The following is an 11932-nucleotide window of genomic DNA, read 5'->3' on the forward strand; positions in this document are numbered from 1 at the left end:
ACTGCTGTGGCTCTGGTTACTGCTGTGGCAGGGGGTCAGTCCCTGGCCTGGGAACTTCTGCATGCCTTGGGCATGGGCAAAGTAAATGAAAAAAACAAAACAAAACAAAAAAACACTATTAAGAGCCAACGAGACTGGTCTGACTCGGATCTCATGTTGCTGTGGCTGTGGCATAGGCCAGCAGCTGCAGCTCCGATTCGACCCTTAGCCTGGGAACTTCCATGTGCCACAGGTGTGGCCTTAAAAAGAAAAAAAAAAAAAATAGAAGGACCCAAAGAAAAGGAACCCAGCTGAATTAAACGGTAACATCGGGACCAGAATCCAGATCTCTATTCCCAGGGTAGAGTTCTTGCTGCAACCAAGTAGCCCTTTTTTTTTTTTTTTTTTTTTTGTCACTATCATCCAGTTATCCCAGAATGATAGAACTTTTGGGCTAATCAGCCTCAAGATTCTCACAGACAGGAGGTTGCCAGGCTCTGTCCTTTTCAGCAGTCTAGAGTGTCTAACCATTTATAGAGATCAGTTATTTGATTCTGTTTAGGAGTTTCTTTTTAAAAAGAAATTGAGCTCACATGGTTCAAAAAAAAAAAAGACATGCACTAAAAATTTCGCTCCCACTTCTTCCCCCATTGCTCTTACCCCTGCCTACAGGGAATTTCTCTTGTTAGTTTCTTGTGAACCATTACAAGAAATTTGAAGTCACTCTCCTGATTCTCAGAATGATCTGCTAGGGCGGGAATATTTATTCACCCTCACTTCACCTAAATCAAGAGTCAGGAGTTCCCATCGTGGCGCAGTGGTTAACGAATCCGACTAGGAACCATGAGGTTGCAGGTTCGATCCCTGCCCTTGCTCAGTGGGTTAACGATCCAGCATGGCCGTGAGCTGTGGTGTAGGTTGCAGACGCGGCTCGGATCCCAAGTTGCTGTGGCTGGTGGCTACAGCTCTGATTCGACCCCTAGCCTGGGAACCTCCATATGCCGCGAGAGTGGCCCAAGAAATGGCAAAAAGACAAAAAAAAAAAAAAAAGAGTCGGGGAGCCAAAGTAGATGAAAGAATGAAAGAAAAACTAAGTCTCGACTAAGCACTTTTTTTGTTGTGTTTTGTTTTGTTTTTATGGCCACACCTGTGGCATATGGAAGTTCCTGGGCTAGGGGTCAAGTCAGGCTAGGGGTCAAACCGGAGCTACAGCTGCCAGCCTATGCCACAGCCACAGCCACACCAGATCTGAGCTGCATCTGTGACCCACGCCCACAGCTTGTGGCAACGCTGGATCCTTAACCCACTGAGCAAGGCCAGGGGTCGAACCTGCATCCTCATGGAAACTAGTCAGATTCTTAACCAACTGAGCCACAAGAGGAACTTCCCGACTAATGATCTTTCCACAATGTCAAATAAATAGCCCTGCAGTGTGTGGTAAGAGCTTAGCTTCCAGGCCCAGGATGAAAGGTATGATGAGCCCAGAAGGCAGCTGGGCCACTCAGCCAGGGGCTCCTTAAACCTCCTAACAGGACGGAGCCTGCCCAGGGAGGGACCACACCAGGCTGAAGAGGGACCCAACAGGCAGTGTCCACTTTGAAATAGGACTTGTTTCCTCTTGTTCCTTCATCCCATACTTCCAATCTGTCACAAAGCCTAGTCAAGTTTTCCTGTGAAATATTTATCCTGTCTGTCCCTCCCTTTCTCTTTTCATAGCAAAAAAAAACTTGGTTCAGACTTTAGTTACCTCACACATGGGTTACTGTCACAGGCTTTTTTTTTTTTTTTTTTTTTGCTTTTTAGGGCTGCACCCATGGCCTATGGAGGCTCCCAGGCTAGGGGTTAAATTGGAGCTACAGCTGCTGGTCTACACCACAGCTCACGGCAATGCCAGATCCTTAACACACTGAGCGAGGCCAGGGATCCAACCCGCATCCTCATGGATCCTGGTTGGGTTTGTTAACCACTGAGCCACGAAGGGAATTCCCTGTCACAGGTTTTTAATTGGTCTCCTGGTGCACAAAGACCTTTAACCTAAATTAGCATTACCACATCCAATTTCCATTTACAACATGTGCGTAAATCATGGGGATCCTTTAAATAGCCTCGTTTTCAATCTTTCAACTCCATTCAGTGGGAACAACCCCCTCAAGGTGTTACTAAAAAGGGTCATGCAAAGAACACATACTCCAGCTAAGGAACAAGGCTGGTCAGCAGAAGGAAGAACTTGTTCAGAAAATGGATAAATAAATTATGATGTATTCATATACTGGAATATTATTCATCCATTAAAAAAACGAGCTACTGATGTACAATAACCTAGATGAACCTCAAACATATCATGTCGAGGGAAAGAAGTCAGACACACAGCAGTACAAGTAGTATGACTTCATTCACATGAAGTCCAAGAATGGGCAAAATCACCCCTTGGGGATGTAATTCAGAACAAGGCTTGCCTCTGATGGGGCACTGTCGGGGATACAGGGGGATGTGACGGCAGTGCTTTCTACACTGATTGGGGCGTTGTTACACAGGTATACGCCTTTGTCAAAGCTCACCAACTATCTGCTTAATATCTGTGCATTTCACTGTAATTATTCCTCAATTTAAAACAGAGAGAGAAGTAAAAAGAAAAAAAAAAAGAGAGAGAGAGAGAGGAGGAAAAGAGGGAGAGGGAGGCTGACCTGCTCAGGCTGTTGCAGAAAGAAGAATCCGATGTCCAGTGAAAAATAGTGGCTTCCCAGTAGTGCCTTGCCCTCTCTCAACATCTCTCTAAAACACATTTGAAAAAAATAGGAAATTAGGAATCTGCCAACTTCTGTACAAAATCTGACAGAACTGTAATGCCAGAGTCTCGGCAACATCTCTGCTCTTATAGAGGGCACGGTGCAGCTGAATGGAGAAAATCTGACTGACCCACTTTTGAGCTCCTATCATGCCCACTTCCATTCCCTGAGCAGATTGCCTCAGAAAAGGTAGCAGGGCCCTCGGCCCTCCCACACCATCTGTCCTCTGTGCTCAGAGGACGTCCAGCCCTTTCGGAACAGATCTCAGGAAGGCAGAGCTCCTTCTCCCAGTGTCCTCACCCAATGTCGGGAGCCACCTCTGTCAGCTTGCAAGCTTTTTAATTTAAATTTCACTGGTTTCAGAGTAACACAAGGACAGAGTTTTCAATGAAAACTAGGACTACTACAGAGCCTGTTCCCCAAATAAGGTTCTCCTGCCTGGCCCCGCCTACTTCACTCCTCCTCCTCCCAGTCACCAACTGTGATTCTTTTAACTGTGATCTCTGGTGTTGGCCTCCTTTTACATAAATAATGTGGTTATATTTTATGTTTCTTGAACACTATTAACTTCCTCCTGTGAAAAGTAAGGATTTAGCTCTCTCAGACCCTCACTCCTGCACAGCTTTGATTTCTCCCCCCTTCTTTCAGTGTTGGTTGTCCATGTTAATGTGACTACATAATGTTCCATAAACATACTGGAACTATATTTCTTGTACAACTTTAAATTTTTCCTGGAGTTAAGAATGACCCCCCCCCTTTTTTTTTTTACTGTTTTCATTTCTTTCTCTTGGCTGACAGCACTGTGGGCCCTTGAACAACATAGGGGTTAGCGTTGCTGATCCTCCCCGCAGTTGAAAATCCATGTATAACTTTGCAGTCAGTGCTCCACAGCCAATGTACATCCACAGACTCAATGGACCTTGTATCCTATAGGATTGTAGTTTGTACTTACTGAAAAGCAAAAAAAAAAAAAAAACCTACGGGAGTGCCCATCGTGGCACAGTGGTTAATGAATCCGATTAGGAACCATGAGGTTGCGGGTTCGATCCCTGGCCTTGCTCAGTGGCTTAAGGATCCAGCTTGCCGTGAGCTGTGGTGTGGGTCACAGACTCGGCTCGGATCCTGCGGTGCTGTGGCTCTGGCGTGGCTGGTGGCTAAAGCTCTGATTAGACCCCTAGCCTGGGAACCTCCACATGCCACGGGAGCGGCCCTAGAAAAGGCAAAGACAAAAAAAAGAAAATCCACGTGTAAGTGGTCTCACACAGTTTGAACCTGCATTGTCAAGGGTTGACTGTATGCTCTTTGGGGGAAGAATGAAAAGAAATAGGATGGGAGCTATGTGGGGGGTAGCACAGGACCCATGGTGGCCCTGTGCATTCTAAAAGGTAGGTTCTCCACTTCTGCATGGTTAATGGAGATGCACTCTCACCTGGGCCTGGTGTCCCCGAGTCCAGCACTGCTCTTAGCCCATTTCTCCAGAGAATAAACTTCTGGTCTTCTGCCACTTGTCCGCTGGCTTTCCATTTGCTAAATTGTCCCGGGGGGTACTGGTAAAGGTACAGAGAGACAAATAAGTGAACAGTGAAGGAGGTCCAGAAATAGATTTAAGAATCTGTAAGAATTTAGTATGTGATAAGGTTCACATTTCATGTTCATTGGGGGAAAGAATGTCATTTATTATATGGTATTGGGACAAGTAGCTCACCATTAAAAATGAAATTAGAGCTTAACTTCAAGCCATATATTAAAATATTAGTCTACATAGATTACTTATTTCACATTTACATGAAACCAGAATTATCAGATGAAAATATAGTTGAGGAGTTTCCTTTGTGGCCCAGAGGAAACAGGTTTGATTCCCGGCTTTGCTCAGTAGGTTAAGGGTCCAGCATTGCTGGGAGCTGTGGTGTAGGTCACAGATGTGGCTCGGATCCTGCATTGCTGTAGCATAGGCCAGCAGGTGTAGCTCTGATTTGACCCCTAGCCTGACAAATTCCATACGCTACAGGTGCTTCCCTAAAAAGCAAAAAAAAAAAAAAAAAAAGGAAAGAAAAAAAGAAAATATAGGTGAATACTAATATAATTTTGGGGTGGGGAAGGACTTCCTAAGCATAAGAACAATAACCATAAAGATTAGGGTTATTCTAAATAAAAATTTAGAATTTTTCCTCACCACCTTCCCCAGTGTGTGTGTCTATGTGTGTATACCTAAATAAAAATTTAAAAGCAAACAAATGGGGAAAAATAGTTTGAACACATATTTCAGATGAAGGGTTAGTATTCTTAATATATCCAAAGCACTTATTAATAAATAATTTAAAAATACCAACAGGACATGAACAAAGTACTAATAAAGAAATACAAATAGCTTATAAATACCTGAAAAATACGCAGCCCCATTAGTTATATAAACAAGTACAAATTAAGTAAGAATGGGATATCACTGTCAACTTACCTAATTGATAAAACATTTTTTACAGTTTTGTTGAGATATAATTCAGATGCCATAAAGTTCACATCTAAAGTGTACAATTCAGTAGTTTTTAGTATATTCAGAGAGTTGTGCAAGCATCATCACTATCAAATTCCAGAACATTCCTGTTATCCCAAAAAGAAACCCCTTATTCATTAGCAGTCACTTCCTATTACTCCCGTGGCAACCACTAATTTCACTTTCTATCTCTATGGTTTTGCCCATTTTAGACATTTCATATAAATGGAATCATACACTATGTGGCCTTTTGTGTCTGGCTTATTTCAGTTAACGTATTTTAAATTTTATCCATATTGTAGCATTTATCAGTACTTCATTCCTTTTCATGGCCAAATAGTATTTCATTGTATGTATGTATTAGTTGTACCTATTTGCTGCCATAATAGAGGGCCACACTAGAGGTTAAGGATTTGGTGGTGTCACTGCTATGGCGTTGTTTCGATTCCTGGCCAGGGAATTTCTGCATGCTGCAGGCACAGCCTAAATAAATAAATAAATTGCCACAAATTTAGTAGCTTAGAACAACACAAATTTATTACCTTACAGTTCTTTCGGTTAGAAATCCCAAACAGGTATCACTGGGCTAAAATTAGGCTAAATTGACAGAGCTGCATTCCTTTTTGGAGGCTCCAAAGAATCCATCTTCTTCCTTTTTCCAGCTTGTAGAGGCCATTCATATTCCTCGGTTTATGGCGCCCTTCCTCCATGTTCAAAGGTAGGTCAGGCTCTTCTCAAGTCACATGACTTTGACTCTCTCTTTTGTAGTCAAATCTCCCTCCTTCTTTCTCTATGCCTCCCTTAGCATTAACTCCATTTTGAGTTAATTTTTGCATATGGTGTAGGGCAGAGGTTCAACTTCATTCTTTTGCTGTGCATATCACGACACTTTTTTTTTTTTTGTCTTTTCCAGGGCCGCACCCTGGGCATATGGAGGTTCTCAGGCTAGGGGTCTAATTGGAGCTGTAGCCACCAGCCTTCGCCACAGTCACAGCAATGCGGAATCCAAGCTGAGTCTGCGACCTACACCACAGCTCACGGCAACACCGGATCCTTAACCCGCTGAGTGGGGCCTGGGATCAAACCCGCAACCTCATGGTTCCTAGTCGGATTCATTAACCACTGCACCACAACAGGAACTCACAGCAGCACATCTTTTTTTAAAAGACTGTTCTTTCACATAGGATTGTCTTGGCACCCTTTGGTATTCAACCCTGTCATTAGTTGAAACTGATTGGCTGGAGCTCCTGCTGTGCCTCAGTGGGTTAAGAACCTGACAGTTGTCCATGAGGATGCAGGTTTGATCCCTAGCCCCACTCAGTGGGTTAAGGACCTGGCACTGCTGCAAGCTGCAATAGCTGGAAGATGTGGCCTGAATCTGGTGTTGCTATGGTTGTGGTGTAGTCTGGCATGTGCTGCTGTAGCTCCCATTCCACCCCTACCTTGGAAACTTCCACATGCTAAGGGTGAAGAAAGAAAGCAAGAAAGCAAGAAAGGAAGGAAGGAAGGAAGGAAAGGAGGAAGAAGGAAGAGAAAGGAAGAAAGAGGAAGTAAAGGAGAGAAAGGAAGGAAGGAAGACAGGAAGAAAGACGGAAAGAAAGAAAAGTGATTGGCAAATATTTAAAAGATAATACCTATTTTAGGCAAGAACGAAGGGGAGTCTTACACACTGTTAATGGGAGTATATAAGAACAGCCTCTGAAGGGTGATTTGCTATGTATATCTGATTTGAAAAATATATATTCTGATTCAGGAATTGTGCTTCTAGGAATTTATTTCAAGGAGATAACTGTGCAAAGATATTACTTATAAGTGTGAACAACTGGAAATAACCTAAATGTCTATCAGCAGAAGACTAAATGAATAAATTGCGCTAAACTTGTATAATGAAATACGATGCAGACATTAAAAATGATGAAATGATTTATTGATTTGGAGCAATTCCTGTGGCCTACTGCCAAGTGAAAAATAAAAGCATGTTACAAAGCATTCTTTATAGTAGTATCCCATTTATACAATATTATGTATTTTACACATGTATCTATATTTATAGAAATAGCTCAGAAAATACAAAAATATTAATAGTGGTCACTGCTAGGTAATGGGATTTTGGTTGGCTTGTATTTTCTTCTTTATACTTTGGTGCATTGCATAAATTTGCTACATGAATATGTATCGTCTTTATATTCAGAAAAAGAAAAGCTATTTTCATTTTGTAAAAGAATGTCCTCAAGAAATATATTTTGTAGAAAACTATTCAATGGCATGAAAGTATGTTCATAACACATTAACTGAAAAAAGCAGATTATGGTATCATTCCACTTCCTAAAAATTTAATGTAATATGAACAGGATTTCCTAGGTGCTATGATACTTTTTTCACCCCTTACTATTTCTGAAATAAAAACGTCTCTTATAATCAATATTAATATTTAATGTAGCAGTTCCCCCCTCCCTGCCTCCCTGAAAAGCTCTTATTAATGAGATGATGCTTCTGGCAATCTGAGACTTGAGAAAGTACCATATGTGTGTAGAGAAAAGACAGGAGGAATAAACACCAAAACATGAATAGTGCTTAACCCTGAATTGAGATTTTTCTTTTCCTCTCTTTCTTCCCTTCTTTCCTTCTTTTCCTTTTTTCATTCTTTCTTTTTTTTTCTCTTTCAGTATACTTTCCAAGTTTTCTGTAGTACATGCATAGATAAACATAAAAAGAAATCAAGGAGTTCCTGTCACGGCACAGTGGAAACGAATCCGACTAGGAACCACAAGGTTGCAGGTTTGATCCCTGGCCTCGCTCAGTGGGTTAAGGATCCAGCCTTGCCGTGAGCTGTGGTATAGGTCACAGACACAGCTCCGATCTGGTGTTGCTGTGGCTGTGGCGTAGGCCAGAAGCAATAGCTCCGATGAGACCCCTAGCCTGGGAACCTCCATATGCCGCAGGTGCAGCCCTAAAAGGACAAAAGACAAAAAAAAAAAAAAAAAAGGAACAGATGGGAGAGTTCAGTCAGCAGGAGCAGGGCTCTTGGATTGATCTTAGTTCTTGTGTGGACAAGGAAATCCCTGTGAGGTATGAGAGAGTCCAGACGGTAGGGAGGCTGGGTAGTCATGGAGGAAAGAGATGCCCAACATTGTGCGGCCACACGGGTATTTTCCAGGAGCACGTTTCAAGTTACTCAAGAGAGACTAAGGCCTGCATGAAAGAGAAAATGAGTCCACTCCCTTTGAGAGTCAAAACAGGTTGATTTGAGATGAGCCCTTCTCTCAGCCAAAGGGGCAGGGTAACTATGGGAGATGAAGGGCACAGAGCAGATAGAGCCGCAGCAGAACTTCAACAGTCCCCGGGCAGGCCAGCAAGCCCTGGGCCTCTGCTGAGGAAAAAGGAGGGACTCTGGCCTGCAGCGACTAACCAGGGCACAGAGGAGAGTGCCAGGCCCCGTGCCAGGTAGGAGCTTCACCCACATGATCATGTCTAATCCTCACAACAGTCCCAAGATGAGCAGCCTGAGGCTCCTAGAGGTTATGTGGTTTGTCCTAAAGCACAGAGCCTGTAAGTGATGGGGTGGATACCCACCTTATTAGAGTCCTTCTCTAAAAAAGGGAAAAGAAAATTTTTTAAAGGGAAAAACGCTGAACAAAGTATAACACATTTATTATGAGTATTAATTCATTTTTCATAGTGGTACGAGGAAAAATGTTACAAACAAAAGGCTTCAATCTGACCCCAACATTTTTTTAATGTATACTATAGGAAAAAAAAAGCTGTAAGGATATATATCTTAATGGTGGACATGACTCAATAGTAGGAATTTAATTTCAAGTTTATTTTCTGTGTTTTTTTTTTTTTAACTTCTCCATCCCTCTCCTGAGCCTGTAAATCTTCTTAAAGCAGAGAAAACAAAAAGTTTTTTCAGAAGCAATTGTGAGGACTAGTGGATCAAAGTAATGAGAATGAATTACAGTGAGACCTTAATGACAGAGAAATCCAGGTTCTTACTAGCTATGTGAGTTCCACTTGGCTTTGCTAAGCCTGTTTCCTAAACAATAAAAGGGGATTATAGTCTTGTCCCAGTGAACTGTTGCCAGGATTAACTGCAATGCAATGTACAAGAAAGTCCCCAAGCAAAGTACATGGCATAAGGATAGTGCTTAATAAACATTAAATCTGGTTCGTAGACACAAACTATCACATTTAGAATGGATAAGCAGGGAGTTCCCATGGCTCAGCGGAAACAAATCTGACTGACTAGCATCCATGAGGACTCAGGTTCAACCCCTGGCCTCGATTAGTGGGTTAAGGATACGGCGGTGAGCTGTGGTGTAGGTTGCAGACGTGGCTGCCACCTGGCGTCGCTGTGTCTGTGGTGTAGGCCGGGGGCTACAGTTCCAATTCAACCCTTAGCCTGGGAACCTCCATATGCTGTGGGTGTGGCCCTAAGAAGACAAAAAAATTAAAAACTAAAATAGAATGGATATGCAATGAGGTACTATGTATAGCACAGGGAATTATATCCAATCTCTTGGGATAGAACACGATGGAAGATAGTATGAGAAAAAGAATGTATATATAGGAGTTCCCGTCGTGGCGCAGTGGTTAACGAATCCGACCAGGAACCATGAGGTTGCAGGTTCGATCCCTGGCCTTGCTCAGTGGGTTAAGGATCTGGCATTGCTGTGAGCCACAGTGTGGGCCGCAGACGCGGGATTGTGGCTCTGGCGTAGCCCAGTGGCTACAGCTCCGATTAGACCCCTAGCCTGGGAACCTCCATATGCCACAGGAGCTGCTCAAGAAATGGCAAAAAAACAAACAAAAAAAAGAATAATACATATATGTATGTATGTATATGACAGTCACTTTGCTGTATAGCAGAAACTGGCACATTGTAAATCACTATACTTTAATTTTTTTAATATATGAAAAATAAATAAATAGATAATATTAAACCAGACTCTTGGTAGTCACAACTCTCCCCTGCCCCCCCAGGAAGGCCTAGCACCTACAGCTGTTTCAGAGAGCGGAACGGAATCTAACTCTCTTGGCAGGGGTCCCCTTACTGGACTTGCAGCTGCCTGCACATCTGACACTCTCCCCTTCTCTGTTTTTACCAGCTGAAGACTAACAGGATCTCAAACCTTAACCCATTTTCACTTATTTCCTCTCTCCCTTTGACTCAACAATCTCAGCTGCCTAAATAGTATTTTTGAGCAGACATGACGTTATTTCAACAGAACACACATTTGCAGGGCACCTATGTTCTAAAGATGGCCCCAGGCTCCTGCTCTTCATTCATAGCATCCAGAAATATTTGTATGAGCTCACAGTCTAGTTGAGAATTTAGATCCTTCAACAACTCCCACGTGTTGCCTAACTGCTAAAACAGGCACACACACCATGCTGTGGCAACTCAGAGGGCATATTTATCCGTGTATGCACATGTGCAGGGGAAAGGAAGGAAGGAACTGAAGTATCCAGTATTTAAAGAGTAATGATTTCTTCACCCGTACTATATATCAGCTTCATATACTGTCTTTCCTAAAGAGAAAAGGTGCCCATTCTGCCAGTCTGTTTTCAAAGCCAGTTAAGCCAATGCCTGAGTAGGCAGGGGGTGGGGGTGGGGTTGTTTTCCTCTCATCCTCAGATTTGTTAAAGTCTATTCACAGACACAAAGTTTGTGGAAGGCTCTGGTCATCTGATGACGTTGATGAGGCAGTGGGGTAGAGAGCAGGTCCAAGGAGTTATAAACTAGCTCAGGGTGTTCTCCTCAGACATTCTGGAGCTTATACATTCTGATTAATGGGGTGCCAAAACTAGACATTGTTTGATATCTGTATTACTTATTATGGAAACATTCACATCAATGGAAGTGAGAGAGATTCACTCATAGTTCAGACTCCCTCACAAGCTAAGATGTTTTCACTTTTCCTTATTCCTTTCCTGCCCTTCTTCAGATCCATAAATCCATGGTCATGATACTAATTGTGGCTTAGATACAGTAAAGTACTCTGCTTCTTCCTCACACCCAGATGCATACATGGAATGATGTTAAATACAGCAATATTCAAAACCAGGGCAGTGTGACAACAGCCCCTTCAGGCCTGTGGACTGACAGTCCAGTGGAAGATGTTGGCAGGGCAGAGAGACACACCCTGTTCTGCCTGTGTTATTTATGCCTCTGGCAGTGAAGCCCCTGACAAAGAAGCATGTCACTGGAACACATGCTCTTTGTTCACAGAGGTGCATGCCAGCACCGGCTGTGTCAGAAGGGACAGTACCGGGTCTGTAATCTCTCCTCTGGCTCTTTTGCTTTCTTTTTATTTGCTGCACTTTGTGGTTATGTTTATTAATTACTTTGTAGCCTAATCTAATAAAACACACATTTATCTTGTGAGTCTTCATCTCCTTGAGTTGGTCATTAAGAGAGGAAAGGATCCCAAGATTTGTTCCCTTTCTCCCTCAGGACTGATATCACCTCCCCCATCAGCCACCAGGTTACCACTCTCTGTAGCACAGAGCTTCGGTGTCCCAGTCTCCCTCAGCATCTCTCCTACAGGGTTCTGTCTGGCATTGAAGTCTCTCTACAGTTGTTCCCAACCTACTGTTCCAAAGACCTCCATGTTGCTTTGAATGCTATGACTTAATTCAAGACACACAGTGTAGCAGAAAAGATGGCAGGCCT

At 42.9% G+C, this 11932-nt stretch overlaps 1 protein-coding gene across 1 annotated transcript in view; it reads right to left on the reverse strand.

Annotated features, from left to right (window-relative positions):
* HEMGN (hemogen) overlaps positions 1-4618 on the reverse strand; it is a 41660-nt gene extending 37042 nt beyond the window's left edge. The window contains exons 1-2 of the mRNA XM_047768008.1: positions 4195-4618; positions 2664-2751 (exon numbers count right to left, since the gene is read on the reverse strand). The gene's annotated coding sequence lies outside the window, so the exon portion shown is untranslated. The remainder of the gene's footprint in view (positions 1-2663; positions 2752-4194) is intronic.
* Positions 4619-11932: the final 7314 nt, after the last annotated feature.

Source organism: Phacochoerus africanus, chromosome 2 (assembly GCF_016906955.1).
Source record: "Phacochoerus africanus isolate WHEZ1 chromosome 2, ROS_Pafr_v1, whole genome shotgun sequence".
NCBI classification, from domain to species: Eukaryota; Metazoa; Chordata; class Mammalia; order Artiodactyla; family Suidae; genus Phacochoerus; species Phacochoerus africanus.